General features: G+C 42.9%; 1 protein-coding gene across 10 annotated transcripts in view; it reads left to right on the top strand.

The window, feature by feature from the left end:
* The window catches only part of LOC111863322 (homeobox protein homothorax), a 1160896-nt gene that overhangs the window by 677581 nt on the left and 466858 nt on the right, over nucleotides 1-16457 (top strand). The gene's annotated exons all lie outside the window — the stretch shown is intronic.

Genomic DNA, 16457 nt, shown 5'->3' with positions numbered 1-16457 from the left:
ATAAATGCATATGTTTACATGTAGCTTTGTGACCAAAATTTATTATTATGACGCGCAAGGTTTCAACGCTAATTACAGAACTCGTAAATTTCGATTTCCATGTACGCACGATACATTTTCCCAGGGTAGGGACATTCGTTTAATACAGAAAATGACGGTTTATTACAATGTAACGTTACATTTTTTGTGCTGGTCTCCCTTCTCCCGTTGTTTCTCTCTCATTTCTCTGTATGCCAGAGAGCCGTTTCGTGTTTACATGGCGTGGGCAATCATTAGCGCCTCCCTCCCCTGCAACCACCTCTACACAAACACACAACACCCTGTGAAGCAGCTCTAACGTGTTAGTGGAATACTATGGAGTTATTGCCTCTTGATTTCTCTTTTGTAAGAGCCTCTTTATTTGGATGAATTGATCCTATATGAGACACAGGTATTGCAATAAGGAAATTAATGCTAATGTTCGTGTAGTAACAGCATGCTTTGTTGTGTGCATGCGAAACAACTCCGAACGCGTAGAGTCTGAAGGATTCTGACGATGTTGTATAACATTCAGAAATACAGGGTTTTTGGACTTTATCCATCGTCCGGTATTCTAAAATCCAGAGAACACAACGTTTCGGAAACTGGGCCTGTTTCTGACCTCAGGTGAGGGGAGAGACACCTACCCTATTGGGTCAATTAAGAAGAGCTAACCTCAATCACTGGACAGTCCCTGCAAACTACAGCTGTGTAAATACCTGAGACCAGGTTTTGTCGAAAGGAGTAAAAAGAAAAGTAAAGCTATCCCTGTACCAGGCCGTGAAGGCCCATAGGGTTGTGAGACGTTGAGGGTCCCACATTATCTAGACAATCAGCTCATAGATGGCGGTAAGGTTGTCAGCCTTACACTCCGGCTGCGTTTTACTCCCCATGAAAATTATTTATTTAATTCCTGGTACTCATTTCTGTTAGAGGCTGAGTGAACCCCAGGGCCATAGTGCGGCCGGAAGGATTAGGTCAATTGAAAAAAAATCCAATGACCTCATCGGTTTCTCGGAAGGAGACTACACGAAATTATAAAAATTGCGATAAAGCAAGGATTATTTAGAGAATTTTGTGAAACAGTTTGTGCCTATCGCTAGTGCCACCTGAACACTCAGGACTGACACCTTACAGAAACATATGGAGTATTTATCACATCATGCTGATCTCTGTGAGTTGCTGACCTCATTGCTGATAAGAGAGATCCACATGTCAGAAATGTCCAGACTGGGTTGGCTCGGATTGCTTAAGCATGCTATATGGGCAGATTCCTTGTATTTCCTATTTCTTTTTCCTTTGCACTACAGCCCCAATGGGCCTAGGCCTACCTCCATGAACTCCGTTCACTTCGGTTTTTCTAGATCTTACACATTCGGTAGGACTCCTTGGGCGGGTGATCAGCTCGTCGCAAGGCCTCTACCTGTAGACAAACACAGAAAAACGCACACAAACATTCATGACCTGAGTGGGATTAGAACCCACGATCCCGGCTTCCGAGCGAGCGAAGACAGTACATGCTTTAGATCGCTCGGCTACCGTGACCGGCTTGTATTTCCTATACATTCTGTTAATTCTTAATTTCCAAGATCCTAGCTTCATCCCAGCTTACCCTATGTCCCTCTTCATGTTGGGCTAATTTTGATTTTTTTAGTATACCCCCTTTGACTGCCTCTCTGGTCTAGCGCTCAGAGTTCCTGGCTACAGATCCAGAGGTCCGGGTTCGATTCCCGGCGCTACCAGATTTTTTTCTGAGAAGTAGATCTGGAACGGGGTCCACTCGGCCTCGTGATGGTAATTGAGGAGCTGTTTCAAGGAAATAGCGGCTCCGGTCTCGAAAACCGAAATTAATGGCCGTGAAGATTCGTTGTGCTGACCACACGACACCTCTATCCGCTGAAGTTGACACTAACTTCGCCAAGCGGCGATCGCTCGTTCGGTATAGTTCGCTTGCGGACTAAAATCACGGAGTAGACCCTCTTTGAGTGTGTGCCTATGTTCAAGGAGCCTCACGGCTAGACGTCTATACCTGCTTCGCCAATGTATGTGGCTTCTGCCACATTCACAGGAAATGCTATAGAAGCAGATTCAATTTCCGAAATGTTGTGTTCTATTTTTTTTAGAATGCCAGACAATGGAGACCATCAAAAAATGCCTTATACTTTACGAAGCCACTGCAACGAACCTCGCCCGAGTTTCTCCACCATGCTTTTTATTGTCGTAAATGTTACCTGAACTGCATAATGAGGAGCTTCATAACTTGTGCTCTTCTCCAAGTATAATTAGAATTCTCAAGTCAAGGAGGATGGGATGGCCGGTCACGGTAGCCGAGCGGTCTAAGGCATGCACTGACTTCGCTCGCTTGGAAGCCGGGATCGTGGGTTCGAATCCCTCTCAGGGCATGGATGTTTGTGTGCGTTTTTCTGTGTTTGTCTACAAGTAGAGGCCTTGCGACCAGCTGATCACCCGCCCAAGGTGTCCTACCGAATGCGTAAGATGTAGAAAATCCGAAGTGAACGGAGTTCATGGAGGTAGGCCTAGGCCAACTGGGGCTGTAGTGCCAAGGGGGAAAAAAGGAGGATGAGATGGGCGGGGCATGTAGCAGATATTTGGATGAAGAAATCAAGGAGGATAATATGGACAGGGCAACTATAATGCCTGAGAAAGATGGGAAATACATACAAAGTTTTGATAGGAATATCTTAAGGAACGAAACCACTGGAAATGTTCAGACGCAGGTTAAAGGATAATGTGCTAAAGGATCATAAAACAAGAGAATGGAAGACTGTGGACTGGAGTCGTCTGGCTCAGGATACTGACAAGTGTCGGGCTTTTGTTAGCGCGGTTATGAACCGTCGGGTTCTGTAAAATACTGGTAATTTCTTGATTAGCTCAGCAACTGTTTGCTTCTTAAAACGTTCTCTGCTCTACGGAGCTCTTTGTTTGTTAGTATTTTTTTATTGCTAGTGGGGTGGGACTAAGTCCCTTGTACAGCGACCACTTCTGGCCTATTGTACCAGCCCCAGATGATAGGTGAGGGTCATTGTGGTACAACTGGTGGAATGAAGATTGGCAGGGGAACCAAAGTACTTAGAGAAAACCTGCCCCAGCGTCACTTACAAATCCCACTTAACCAGACCCGGGATCGAACCCGGGCCACCGCGGTGGGAAGCCAGCGACTAAGCGCTTGAGCTATGGGGCGGCCCCAAATTTGTTAATTACTGTTGGTCCTTCAGTGTAGTAATTTAGGATGAAACTGATTTCTGACAGCGCTATTGATTATAATCCACGACGATGAAGCAGTGTTGCAAAATCGATACAGATATTTACGAAAGGTTAATTGACACAAAAAGTGTTTGATTGTAGCGTCATGATAGTGTGACATGTTGCGAAACGGAGGACCCCTACCTCCCCAGCGGCACGTGGCGGTAACGTAGCGCTCGCGCAATAGGCGAGTCATCACCCCGCCACTCTTCCCGCGGTGACGTGCCGTTTCGCAACATGTCACAATATGTTGTATTTTCAATTGTATTTGTTTCTTTCAGCACTACCTCCGTATTGATACACTACGTTAACTGCTACACGTTTTGTAATTTCGGCCATCTTCAGGCGTGCACATTTACTGTTTTCTGCATTGTTCACATTGGCGCAAGTAATTTAAACCAAATTCTTTGCCTGCTCTCTGCAGTCACGACTGTATAATCCAGTCATTTCTCGGACGGAAAACTTGTGAGTATCCAGTCTGAAAATATTTATACGAAGTATGTACTCGTGCCTTCTCCAAGTATAATTAAAATGATCAAGTCAATGAGGATGAAGTGGGCAGGGCATGTAGCAAGAATGGGGGAGAAGAGGAATGCATATAGGATATTGGTAGGAAAGCCAGAAGGAAAGAGATCATTGGGAAGACCAAGACGTAGGTGGGTGGATAATATTAAAATGGATCTTAGAGAGATAGGATGGGATGGGATGGATTGGATTGATCTGGCTCAGGATTGGGACCAGTGGAGGGCTCAGCTCCATGAGTAAGTAAGTAATGTACTCAGTACGACGTGAAGTTTGTTATCTGTGGCACTTTTGAATACCCTGTGAACTTTTGATCAATTGGGAAAGTTGGCCCACTACTACTACTACTACTACTACTCCTACTACTACTACTACTACTACTACTACTACTACTACTACTACTACTACTACTACTACTACTACTACTACTACTACTACTTCTTCTACTACTACTACTACTACTTCTTCATGTCCTCCCATCTGATAGGACTGGGTCAGTATACTGTTAACCTGTTTACTGTATCACTTCAACTCGTTCCTCCTCCTTCTCCCCCCCCCCCTGTTTCTCTGTCACTTACTGAAGAAAGCTAGTAGTATGTCTTAATTAACATTTGTCATTGAGGCCATGTTAAAGTGATTCATCTATTCAACGTTCTATCCGATAATAATTTAGGAATTTAGAATTTAACATATTCAATTGATGATAATTGACAAATATAATTTAAAAGAAACTCTCGATATGATGGCAGTAAACAGGTTTGATTTTAATGAGCATCAAATGGGAGTTAATAGAAAAATTAACATTAGTTGATAACTGTGTAAGTGATTGAAACCAAAAACACGCATCTATCTTTGCTAAAATCAGAACCGTACATTTATCTGTTAAACATGGTTTTGTCATTATAGCAGTTATGTATGATTGAGTCAAAAGAAGGCTTAAGTTAGGAAAGTTGTTTTGTAATTTAATTGTTTATAGACCCATTATTTTTATTAATTCCGCTTGAAATGGACCCGTCAGTTGTAAGTGGCGAACTGATGGTTTACGTCATGGTATATAATATGGATATTTGGATGGAAACACAGTACACTCTTTTCGCATTTGAATATGGATTTGTGAATGAGTAGGTGGTGTAAGTTCAGATTTCACATTTCTGTAGATAAAGTGCTGACAGTTTTTCATGCATTAAGATAAAGATAAACCAGACTTTAGACAGTGTTCAGTATTAGTACTTTTTTAAGTCTATATGTTATGAATATGGTGCTTGCTTTACTGTTGGGTTTTACCGCCGCCGAAACGTCACTTGGTTATCTTGACTATTTGGGACAGGTTTCAAGGGATACCTATAACAGTGGAAGTAGCAGATAAGGAAGAACATATATGTATTTCTTCAGAATAAATTCTTTTCAAGAGAATTAACGGGAGCATCGGTTCGCGCATCAAGAGTTTCTGCCGGTTATCTTTAGTAGACGTGGAGAGAAGAAACCAGCTGCCAGAGGCTGAAGCAAAGCAGACTTGTACTATTTTCAAGGATCCGAAGGATAGTACAATAATAAAAGCAGTTCACACCGTTACCCAAGGGGCTGGATCCTTTCCAGTGTTAGGCCATTAACACTGGACGATATCTGTAACAGGAAGCTTCTTCGTGCCTTAAAATTGGTAGACACATAACTCCTGACTCATCTCTTACTTTTTTTTTATCTAAAATTTAATTATCAGTAATATAATATTATGGATGAAGCGACAGGAGTTTGGAGGAAACTGCATAATGAGGAGCTTCATAACTTGTACTCTTCTCCAAGTATATTTAGAATGATCAAGTCAAGGAGGATGAGGTGGGCAGGGAATGTAGCACGAATGGGGAGACGAGGACTGCATATAGGATACTGGTAGGAAAGTCAGAAGGAAAACCACTGGGAAACCAAGGCTTAGGTGGTTGGACAATATTAAAATGAATCTCAGAGAGATCGGATGGGATGGTATGGATTGGATTGATCTGGCTCAGGATATGGACCGCTGGAGAACCCTTGTGAACACGGCAATGAACCTTCGGGTTCCATAAAATGCTGGAAAGTTCTTGAGTAGCTGCATAATTGGTAGCTTCTCAAGGAGGGCTCAGCTCCATGAAGGTAGTATGGCAGTGGGAACTATACGCATGGATTTAAGGCTCAGTATCATTGCATCTATTCTGCGCAATGTATTGAGGGGGTTCGTTTGAGTCTCAGAACAAACGCATACGTTTCTCGCAGCATCTTAACCAACTGAGCTTTGTAACAGACGTATCGTGTTTCTTCGTGGGAGGTATGAGCCAGCTTTTAAAGTATTGTTCAAACAGCTTTAATCTACAAATGGATCAAGGAATATCTGACGTATTTCTTTTGTCAATCTTATTGCATAAGCAAAGTACAGTAGGCCGTTTATGTCAAATTAACAGTTTGTAAGAAATCTTTTAAAAATACCCTAAAATTAATGAAGTAGGAATTACACAATCCCTGTGGTCTATTTAATGATGCTATCAGTGACTAGACTTATAAAGCGTTCAGAATAAACAAACTCCGTGGCCTCTAGTCCGCAAGCGAACTATACCGACCGAGCGACCGCCGCTCGTCGGCGCGAAGTCAGTCCCAACTTTACCCGATAGACGGTGTCGCGTGGTCAGCGCAACGAATCCTCACGCCCGTTGATTTCGGTTTTCTAGACCGGAGCCACTATTTCCTTGAACTAGCTCCTTCAGTTATCCTCACGAGGCTGAGTGGAGCCCGTTCCAGACCCACTACTTCTCAGAAAATCTGGTAGCGCCGGGAATCAAACCCGAGACCTCTGAATCTGTAGCCAAGAACGGTGACCACTAGATCACAGAGGCGGTTAAAGCGTTCGGAATAACAGTAGTAAATGGAAATGGTTCTCATCATGAAATTAAACTCAGTAAATTCTGTTGTTATTCAGTTGTGAATGTTTTTATTCTGTCTGCTTACCAAGTAAATGGTAATGACTTATTTATCTAAAATTACATAATTTTATGCGTTAGGTGTGTCATAGTGACAGGATACATAAAATTTAATGAACTGAATAATAACACACCCAGAGGAATTGGTGGACTAAAATATGGAGTGAGGAGAAATAAAGCAACATATTCACTATTTATAGACGTCATGATTTGTGCTTTCTAGGTCTGTAGGTTAATTAAAGCCAAAAAAGTATATTATAAGGTTTACATTCTATAATAAACAGTTTCTATATTTATCAGACTTACTGTAATTTCGTAAGCAAATTATATTTTGCTTATCATCTTGTATAGTTTTAATGATTTACGTACTTGATGTATCACACGGCTAACAGACTGTGTGAAGTCCAGTCTTGTTTATCTCACTGTTTATTATTTCTTAACTCTGTGTACATTCAAAAACTTAAATTTATTTCATTGACGAAATCGATCACCGTATTTAAGAATGAAGTCATCTGGCCAGTCAAACTCTGATGTCATTTGTTCTAAAAAGAGACAGCAACCGTGAATATTGTAGTAAGCTTCCGGTCTTACACACGCGTCACAAGGGACATCAGTTGCTACGCTCACGTCACTCAGTTCGTCTTGATGTTTAACCATTTTTTTTACAGTGATGAAACCTTACGCTCGACCATTTATATGGCTGTGTACAACCGAACTTTCCACGATGCTTCTTCTGTCATCTTCCTGACACGTGCTGAATTGTGGACATAGTCTATTAATTTTATAATAAATAATGACTTATTTACGCAATTAACATGTCACAGGGTCGATTTCCTTGTGGTTGTGTCTTCCTGCCGGAAGTTACGTCATTCATAAAAAGAGATAAGATAATTCGAAATAATGTCCTGATAGAAAAGGCAAATCAACTTACTCTGAGGGAGCGTGAGTAGGCGAATCGTGTAGCAATTGGGATGCGGGCTGGAGAACCGAAGAGTCTGGGTTCAGTTCTCGGTAAGGATAAGAGATTCATCTTCTCTACAGCACCTGTGGACCACGAAACTTCCTATCCAGCGGGTACCAGGGGGCACATGCCCTGGGGGTGAAACGGCTGGAGCGTGGCCGAGGTTAAGAGAGCAACTTCCGCATGTGTCCTCATGCTGAGGTACTTAATTATGTCGCGGAGAATTTACCTCTATACATACTTGTAAATTCATCTCCAGTATCCATATTTTTAGATTTGTGTTCATTCATTTTTATTCTCGGAAGGGTCATGTGAAGTCTGCCACATTACAATAAATATTCTTAAACTTCCCAGATCTCTCTGCATATCCTGATAACCTGAGCGACTTACAGAACAGGAAATTAGAACCGCTATACAGAACCATGGATTTGGATGACCTTTTTTGGGATAAAGGGGAGAAGGGGAGGATTCACGAAATAATATTAGAATGCTGATGTCAGGAATTATGAAATGGCCACATGCATGATTGATATGGGAAGTTAATGCAGACTTTAATCAGAATCCCCGAAGTGAAACTACCATCAGGGACACCTTGGCTTAGATACGAGGATAATGTTAAAATGGATCTTAAGGTATTATATTGTGAAGGCGTGGACTGAATTCATCTGGCGCATGATAGGAACCAGTGGCAGACTCTTGTGAACACGGTAATGGGCTTTTGGGTTTCATAAAAGGTTAAACATTTCTTTTTCCTCTGAGTAAGTAGCGTATTAGCTACTGAAGGTGGACGATACTCGATGTACCTCGTTAATTGCTTATTTTAGCGCAGTCATTGCATGTAACCTGCTGTCCTACACAGTGCTTGAGAGATCCCTCGGTCCCTCCAGGCAAACACCGAGTTAGAACCTCGGGAAAACCACAATCGCTTCCTTCCAGACCCTTTCCAATTCATCGTAGTACCGTTCGATGTTATGCAGACGTCTTAAATTAGCGAGATATTGAGACCCTAGATGTAAATAGGAGAAGCCTCAGCTGAAAGCGAGGCGCGGGTTTCATGGCATGAGGTCCAATGAGGAAGTTTGTCGAAGCCTCCTCTAATAGGTGCATTCCTATCTGATTCATTTAACTGCATTAACTGGAGTTAATGACTCACATCCGAGGGGCTCCTCCGTGGCTCAGACTAACACCAGACTTGCATATTTGACTAACAAAGTAATGGAGCGGGAACAGAGCGCGTATCAGATTCCTCTTATCCGCATGGTCCGTGGGTCTTATCTTGGCTCGGGGATCGTCTGTCCTAATTGAAATTTCTTTAAGATTTCCTGAACATCTCTAGGCAAATGCCAGGAAGGTACCTCGGATTAGGTCAGAACCGTTTCTTTCCACATATTTTCAAATTCATTGTTTTCATATCTTCTTGCCATTCGAGGTTACATAATTGAAGTTACCTGTTTTGAATGCATTTCTAAATAAACCCCAAATCACGAAACAGGGTCATTTTTCACAAGTCCTCTCAGCTCCCACCATTGGTCCCTAACGTTAATCAAACGAATCCAATCAACATTGTCACATCTATTTATTTCTTTATATATATATTTTTTCCTTGACACTACAACCCCAGTGGGCGTAGGCCTGCCTCCATGAACTTCTCCGTTCACTTCGGTTTTTCTAGATCTTACACATTCGGTAGGACTCCTTGGGCGGGTGATCAGCTCGTCGCAAGGCCTCTACCTGTACACAAACACCCATGCCCTGAGTGGCATTCGAACCCACGATCCCGGCTTCCGAGCGAGCGAAGACAGTGCATGCCTTAGACCGCTCGGCTACCGTGACCGGCCATCTATTTATTTACAATTTTCATGTAGGCCGCTTCTCGGAAACGAAGTGGCAAACGCGTTTCCGCAGAGATACGATTCCTGAACACAAACCATCGCTTAGTTTTAAACAGACGTGCCCGTGGATACGGGAATTGAAGCCGTAGACTTCGTTGCGATGGAAGCAACAAGCGTGTCCATGGATATGAAATTGAAAGACACAGACTTTTGGAAAGCAGATCGTTGCTGCGGAAGGAACAAACATTTTCCGCGAATACCGCTAATAAACGGCCGTGCAGATCAGAACGGATTCATTCGTAATTCATTCGCAATTTAGAAATGAGTGATTCATAAATCAGTACCAAGTCAATCACAATAGAAGAGAAAACAGTCGCAGTCCAGTCAGATTGGAGCGAGTCTTAGGCATTCATGAATCGTGAGCTCTTGTAATTGATTGTGATTCAGAGTGATTGTAAAGGGGGTATCAGTAAATCCAGTCATGCAGTCCAGAACCCGTTAGTATTGGTCACGGAGCCATAAACACGTGACAGTATTATCCATCCATTTTCTTCTAGTTCTCCTATGATGTTTCTTCCGTCTAGATTAACATTTTGTATACACAGTCCTAGTTTCTTACGCGCTCACGGTGAGGGTTTTTTTTTTTAGCCCAGCCTAATCCTCCATCTGCTGTGCCGCTTCTTATTGGCTGTTTGTTGCTACTTATTCAAAATACTCACAGCTACTCTCCACATCTGAAGGTCGTTTCCTACATCCGCCACCTGATGGCGTACCATGCAGCAGATTAAAACAATTTACGGTGTTGGATAATTGCGTCATTTTGTGTTCCCCAATTATGCGTTTCTATAGTGTTATCAACTGCAAGTTCTTATAGAACTTCAAATGGCTTTGCATTCATTCGATGCAAAATAATTTCTTGATAATCTTTCACGATAATATTAACAAACTTGTCCGAACATTCGGACCCGAAAAGTATTTATTTTTTATCTATGGCTCTACAGCCCTTGTGATCCTTGTCCGCTTATACACAGTCAGTACCACTCCTCGGTCGGTGGATCAGCCGGTCGCAAGGCCACTATCTACACACAGGACAACACAAACACAGAATAAACGCACACAGACATCCATGCCTCGAGTGGGACTTGAACCAACGTTCACATTGTTCGAGCTGTCGAACAAGGTTCATGCCTTAGACCGCGCGGCCCCTGTGATCTTCACAGCTGAAAAGTGTATCGTATGTAATTACATATACGTTCACATTGTGCTCTTTTAAACTTGGATATCATGATGTCCTTGCATTCACTAAAGCATACGTAGCCGAAACAGCTTGAAAGACCCCGTCACGGCGTAAACATTTGAAGAAAGCATTTTAGTGCCCTGGCTGAATATGCGTTTACGACGATCCAGATGTAATAATACATTCAGTAAATATGCTGTACACTAGCAGTGGTTACTGTATCTGAGTGCACGTAACCCTAGGGTCGAACTTTATCTGGACCACCGTCAATGAGCGACTACTCTCTCCATATATCTCTCTCATCACGACTGTGCAGCCTGCCAAAGGGTTGTCAGTGCGTATCGGTCTCGCAAATTTTTAATTGCGTAGTAAAAATGAAGGGGCACGCTGTAGCGTAGTTGGGTGAGACACCGTGCTACAAGCCGGAAGGTCGCAGGTTCGAATCCCGATGAGGTCATTGCATTTTTTAATTGGGGTCGACTCAGTCTCTAGCAGAAATGAGTACTAGGAATATTCTTGGGGCTAAAGGGAGGCCGGCGCTTAGGGTTGACAATCTTGCCGCCATCTATGAGCTGATTGTCTAGAAAATGTGGGAGTCTCGACGTCTCACAAACCAGTGGTCCTCCACGGCCTGTTACAGGGATACCTTGCCTGTTTATTTGTCTTATCAGTTACTTAAAATCACTTCTCAGGTTTTGATTGAGGAGTTCTGTTAATGCAGATAGCGAGTGTGAATTAAGCACAAGGCAGGAAAACGTATTACTCAACTTGATTTGTAGCAGATTTCAGAATATTCTTGTTTTGTTCTTCTTTAGGAAACACAATATTAAAGATACGCCAGAAATTAATACGAGAACATTTTTAAAAGAGACGCAATGATGAGTTATGTTTTCCCTTCCACCGACAACCATGATGAAAGGAGGATGATGGAGGATTTGTGGAAAGGGAAACAGAGATGAATACGAGAACGAAAGGAAGAGGAAAGTTAAAAAAGAAAATGTTAGAAGAATTGTAAGATTTGAGGTTTTCACGGCGGTGACTATGAAGAAAGCAGTCTTCTGGGATTTGGCACCGTGTATATGTGGTGTTAACCGACGTTTCGGAGGAACGTATCGCCGCCTTCTACCCTGAAGATGGAGGCAATACGTTCCTCCGAAACGTCGGTTAACACCACATATACGCGGTGCCAAATCCCAGAAGACTGCTTTCTTCGTTAGAAGAGTTGTTTTCAGTTTGGCTCCATCAGGCAGCAGTAGCGCCGATGCAAGCTATTAACTCTGGCAACTAAATACTGGAGGAAAAGTTTCGGAAGACATGCGTCTGCTCAAACAATTTCCATTAGTGACTCCTCCCCTCTTCTCATTCCCCGTTACTAACAACACTCTGTTGCAATAAAAACTTGATACAGATCCGATTTCACGCACTAGGATGGAAACTTCCATCTTTATTACATAATGAAGAGAGTATTTCGTAGAAAACATGCGGCTCTAGCATAAACTTCCGGCGTAGAAATTTAGAATTGTCGGGTCTTGATTGTTACGATTCTAGGTTCGAACATTTTCCCCGGGAAAGTGTTCCCCGTGCGTATAATTTCTACTGGGGAAGATTGAGAAGCAAATATATTTCACTGGGATTCTCACAATTCAATTTCACGTAGGACATTTGATTAAGTGAGGTTAGGTTAGGAGTTCTGCAGGGGAAAGTCCATTGACAGAAAAGAGCACACGCTCCCTTTTCCAGCCAATAGATTCAGCTGAAAATATATGCGTGGGCCTACAGCAGAATTCTTCTTTCCATATTCGTTTACATGATTGCAGACCGTGCATTCCTGTTCCTTCTCCCGGACTGAAAGATGGCGTTTAGTCCCTGGAGAGATAACCCGCCCTAAATTCCCTTCCTACTTTTCGGACCTCGTCCCTCGGGTTAAGGGAGGGAGCACTAAAGGAAAGGAATTAGGAAAACCATTTGGTGACCTTGAACTGGCCAGAAGTTAACTACGAAAGCAATAAATCGTTCACTTACGTAGAACTTGACGTTCTAACAGCGGTGGTTATGAATAGTTGTATCTTCTGGTAGCTAACGAAGTGCAACTGGCGTATGTGAGGAACACGTCACCTCTAAGGGCGGCCGCACACCAACTGCGTCAAGACACGCATCAAAACAAGAGACAAAAGACGCAGTCTTGCTTCATTCGTGATTCGTCAGCATCATGACTCAGACCGGTGTGCGGCGGTTTTCATAATCTCATTCGTTTCAAATGTGCTCATTTCTTTGCGTCATGTCGCAGACATCGTGTCTTGACGCATGCCGGTGTGCGGCCTACCTCACTTCAACTATGTTCTGTTTGGTGCCTGCTTCTTTGTGGTTTCTTGTTTCACCTACTTGTCAGCCTGAAGATTGAGGCGACATGTTCCTCCGAAACTTTGGTTGACTTTGAGCGGACTACATGGCGTTGTGTCCTAGAACATAGATTGTGCATGAAACAACAAGGACATCAGGTCAGGTCACATCATGTCGCTACTGTCTCAGAGGAAACGCAAACAAAGTGAGAATAAAAACGGTGTTATTTAGGGGCTGTAACTCTCTTTGTCCTCTCCTGAGTTGATCTGTTGATCTGTTGTGGGGTCAAACATGGTGTAAAGCGGCGTTACCTCAGGAAGGAAAACCGCTAACCACTAGACCACCTGCCTCCATTCCCATGATAGGTGCTCTATTATGGAACCTCTTAATTTGTATTGGTATTACGGAAATCGATGGTCAATTAATCCGGTTTAAGAAAGAGGATATACCCTGTAATACCCGTTCCCTCGTTTACCATTGCTTAACTTGGGCCCAAAATGCAGCCTGGGGTTTCAACAATAGATCTGGCTAGTTAAAATGTCTATATGGATGTAAATCAGTAGAAATTTTCTTTTTTAATTATATTATGAAATTTTTGGTTGTAGCACACGTTTTGTATTTAAGTTATAATGGGTCGTTTGCGCGAAAGTTGGGAGCACGCGGTAGCGTAGTTGGTTGACGCGGGTTTGATTCCCGATTAGGTGGATTTTTTAATTGACCTAATGCTTCTAGCCTCACTATGGCCCTGGGGTAGACTCTGTCTTTAACAGAAATGAGTACAAGGAATCTTCCTGGAGAGTAAAAGGCTGCCGACGCGTAAGGCTGACAGCCTTATTGCCATCTGTGAGCTGATTATCTAGAGGAAATTTGGGAACCTCGACGTCTCACAACCCTATGGGCCTTGAGGGCCTGTTACAGGGATAGCTTTGCCTTTTATGTCATAACCAGGCCTTTCGACGGCGAACAAACTGTTTAAGTTCGTACTTAAGATTCGATTTATTGAAATTTTGTAAATAATGCTAACAGATTTAGTTGTTGTTAATATATTTGTAGGAACGTCTTAATGTTGACATCTTGTAAACGCATGTGAGCATTTGAGGTTTTATTAAATTCACATTCAGAGATTGAATCGACTTACTCAGCAACAAGACAGCAACAAATCTGAGGATTGAGTAATAAGCCTCTAACAGACAGGAAGTTTCGAACCGCCAAGCATCCTCCCTTGTCCCTTGCTGTAAACTTTCCACTAGCAGAAAGAAGACGCGGAAAACCTTGTGATAAGAAAACAAGTGTCTGGGTATTAAGTCTTCTGAGTAAGCGAAGGGATCTTTTGGTCTGTATATAAGATTCTTACTAAAACACTGAACTAAGTCGGGTGGAAAAGCTGGGGGAGCTTTAGTTTTCATGCAGCAAAGTGCTTATGGTGAAATGCTTACGAGAAAATTAGAGCATGAAGTTTGCTGAGGTCTTTATAATGGAACTTGGCGTTGTAGGCGTCAGGAAGGATGAAAGCCCTCATAAAATGGCTACACCATTCCGATCAACAATTTAGCCGTCTTCTCCCGTTCAGAAATTAAGACTGAACAGATATAAGCTTCACGGAAATATTTATACAGAAATGTGCTGTCTTTGACAAAGATTGTTCATGAAAGTACAGCAAACTCTCGATACAACGGACTAACAGGGGAGCTTTATCGCCGATGTCTGCTATAACCGAGTGAAGTGGTATTCCGGAAGTACACCTTAGGGTACATAGCCAATACATGCAATACACATGGAAACACAAAATGTGATTACATCTATTGGCGTCCTTTTTTTAAATACAAAACTTTCTTAGTGTCTCAACGTCTCTAAAAATTCACAGCTGTTCACAGCCAGATTTGGTTCCATAATCGGTATAGCGACTAGCTGCAAGCTGGACGTGAGGAGCTGGGATAGCTCAGTCGGTATAGCGACTAGCTGCAGGCTGGACCTCCGAGGGGTCGGAGTTCGAGTGTTGGTAGATGCAAGAATCTCTTCACGTCGTCCAGACCGGCTATGTGGTCCTCCCAGCCTCCTATTCAATGGGCACCGGGTCGTTTTCCCGGGGGTAAGGCTGCCGGGGCGTGATGTTCACCACTCACGTCCTAGCTTCAAGGTCAAGAAAATATGTATATACATCCATTCCCAATACGCCTTGATGGTGCAATGCTTAGTTACTGAAGCACAGGAACTGTACTTCTTTGCCTTTATAACGAGAGTTTACTGTAGTTTTATGGGCAATGACAGACTAGTTGTGTGAACCACAAGAAGTAATTAATCGAAATGTGCCACTGTATAGTCTGGTAGAAGTCTACTGACGTTTCGGGGGAAGGTCGAAGAGAACAAATACAAGGAAGCATGAAGCTACTGGCTGCTTGGTTCCACAGTCTACACTTCGATTCTGAAAATGGGGACAGTATTTTCTTCCAAAACATCGGAAAACTTTTACCAGATTACACTGTGTCACATCGAAGAATGTAGTGATCTTCATAGTTACCCTCGCAATTAAGGCCGCGCCATAGCTCAAGCGGTTAGTTGCTGGCTTCCCACCGCGGCGGTCCGGGTTTGATCCCAGGTCTGGTCACGTTGGATTTGTGGTGGACAAAGTGGCGCTGGGATAGGTTTTCTCCGAGTACTTCGGTTTCCCCTGCCAATCTTCATTCCACCAATTCCTCCACAATCACCCTTACCTGTCATCTGGGGCTGGTACAATAGGCCAAAGTGGCCGCAGTGCAAGGGACTTAGTCCCATCCCACTAGTAATAAAAAATTACCCCCGCTATTGCTTAGATCTCACAAGAAGTAAATTTTGTTGTATGAAATTTGTTCGATGGCGAACTTACGTGAACACGGTAATGAACCTCCGGATTCCATTAAATATTGGGCGTACAAAAATAAGCTATGTCCTGATAGTGGATCGGTTTACTCTGTAAACATCTCTTTATTATGTGCGAAACTGGACAAATACCTCGTACTCCTGCAGAACCCTTGGCGAAAATGTAACTGAACCGACAGTTTAAAGAAATAAAACATTTGGCCAGCCGGAATCATTCATCTCAGGGCACAAAAACACTCGTTGTTCGGTCTTTTTGAAGAAACCGACACTTCCTATTTACACTTTCGTGTGGATAAATAAAAGAGAGTGTTTAAAAAAGAAGCCACGGTTTCTTAATGAAGTCAGTCGGTTTACACTAAGACCAGCGCCTGTCCTGCAGGCTCCATGCTCAACACAGCTCAGTTTTCAGTAACGAAACGTCACCATTCAGTGAAACCGAACTTCTGGTTTCTTGGATGCATGAAATAGTCTCTGAAGTTTTT

This window comes from Cryptotermes secundus, unplaced genomic scaffold, assembly GCF_002891405.2.
Source record: "Cryptotermes secundus unplaced genomic scaffold, Csec_1.0 scaffold159, whole genome shotgun sequence".
NCBI lineage: Eukaryota > Metazoa > Arthropoda > Insecta > Blattodea > Kalotermitidae > Cryptotermes > Cryptotermes secundus.
Note: the sequence above shows the minus strand (reverse complement) of the source record. Positions and strands in the feature narration are given on the sequence as shown.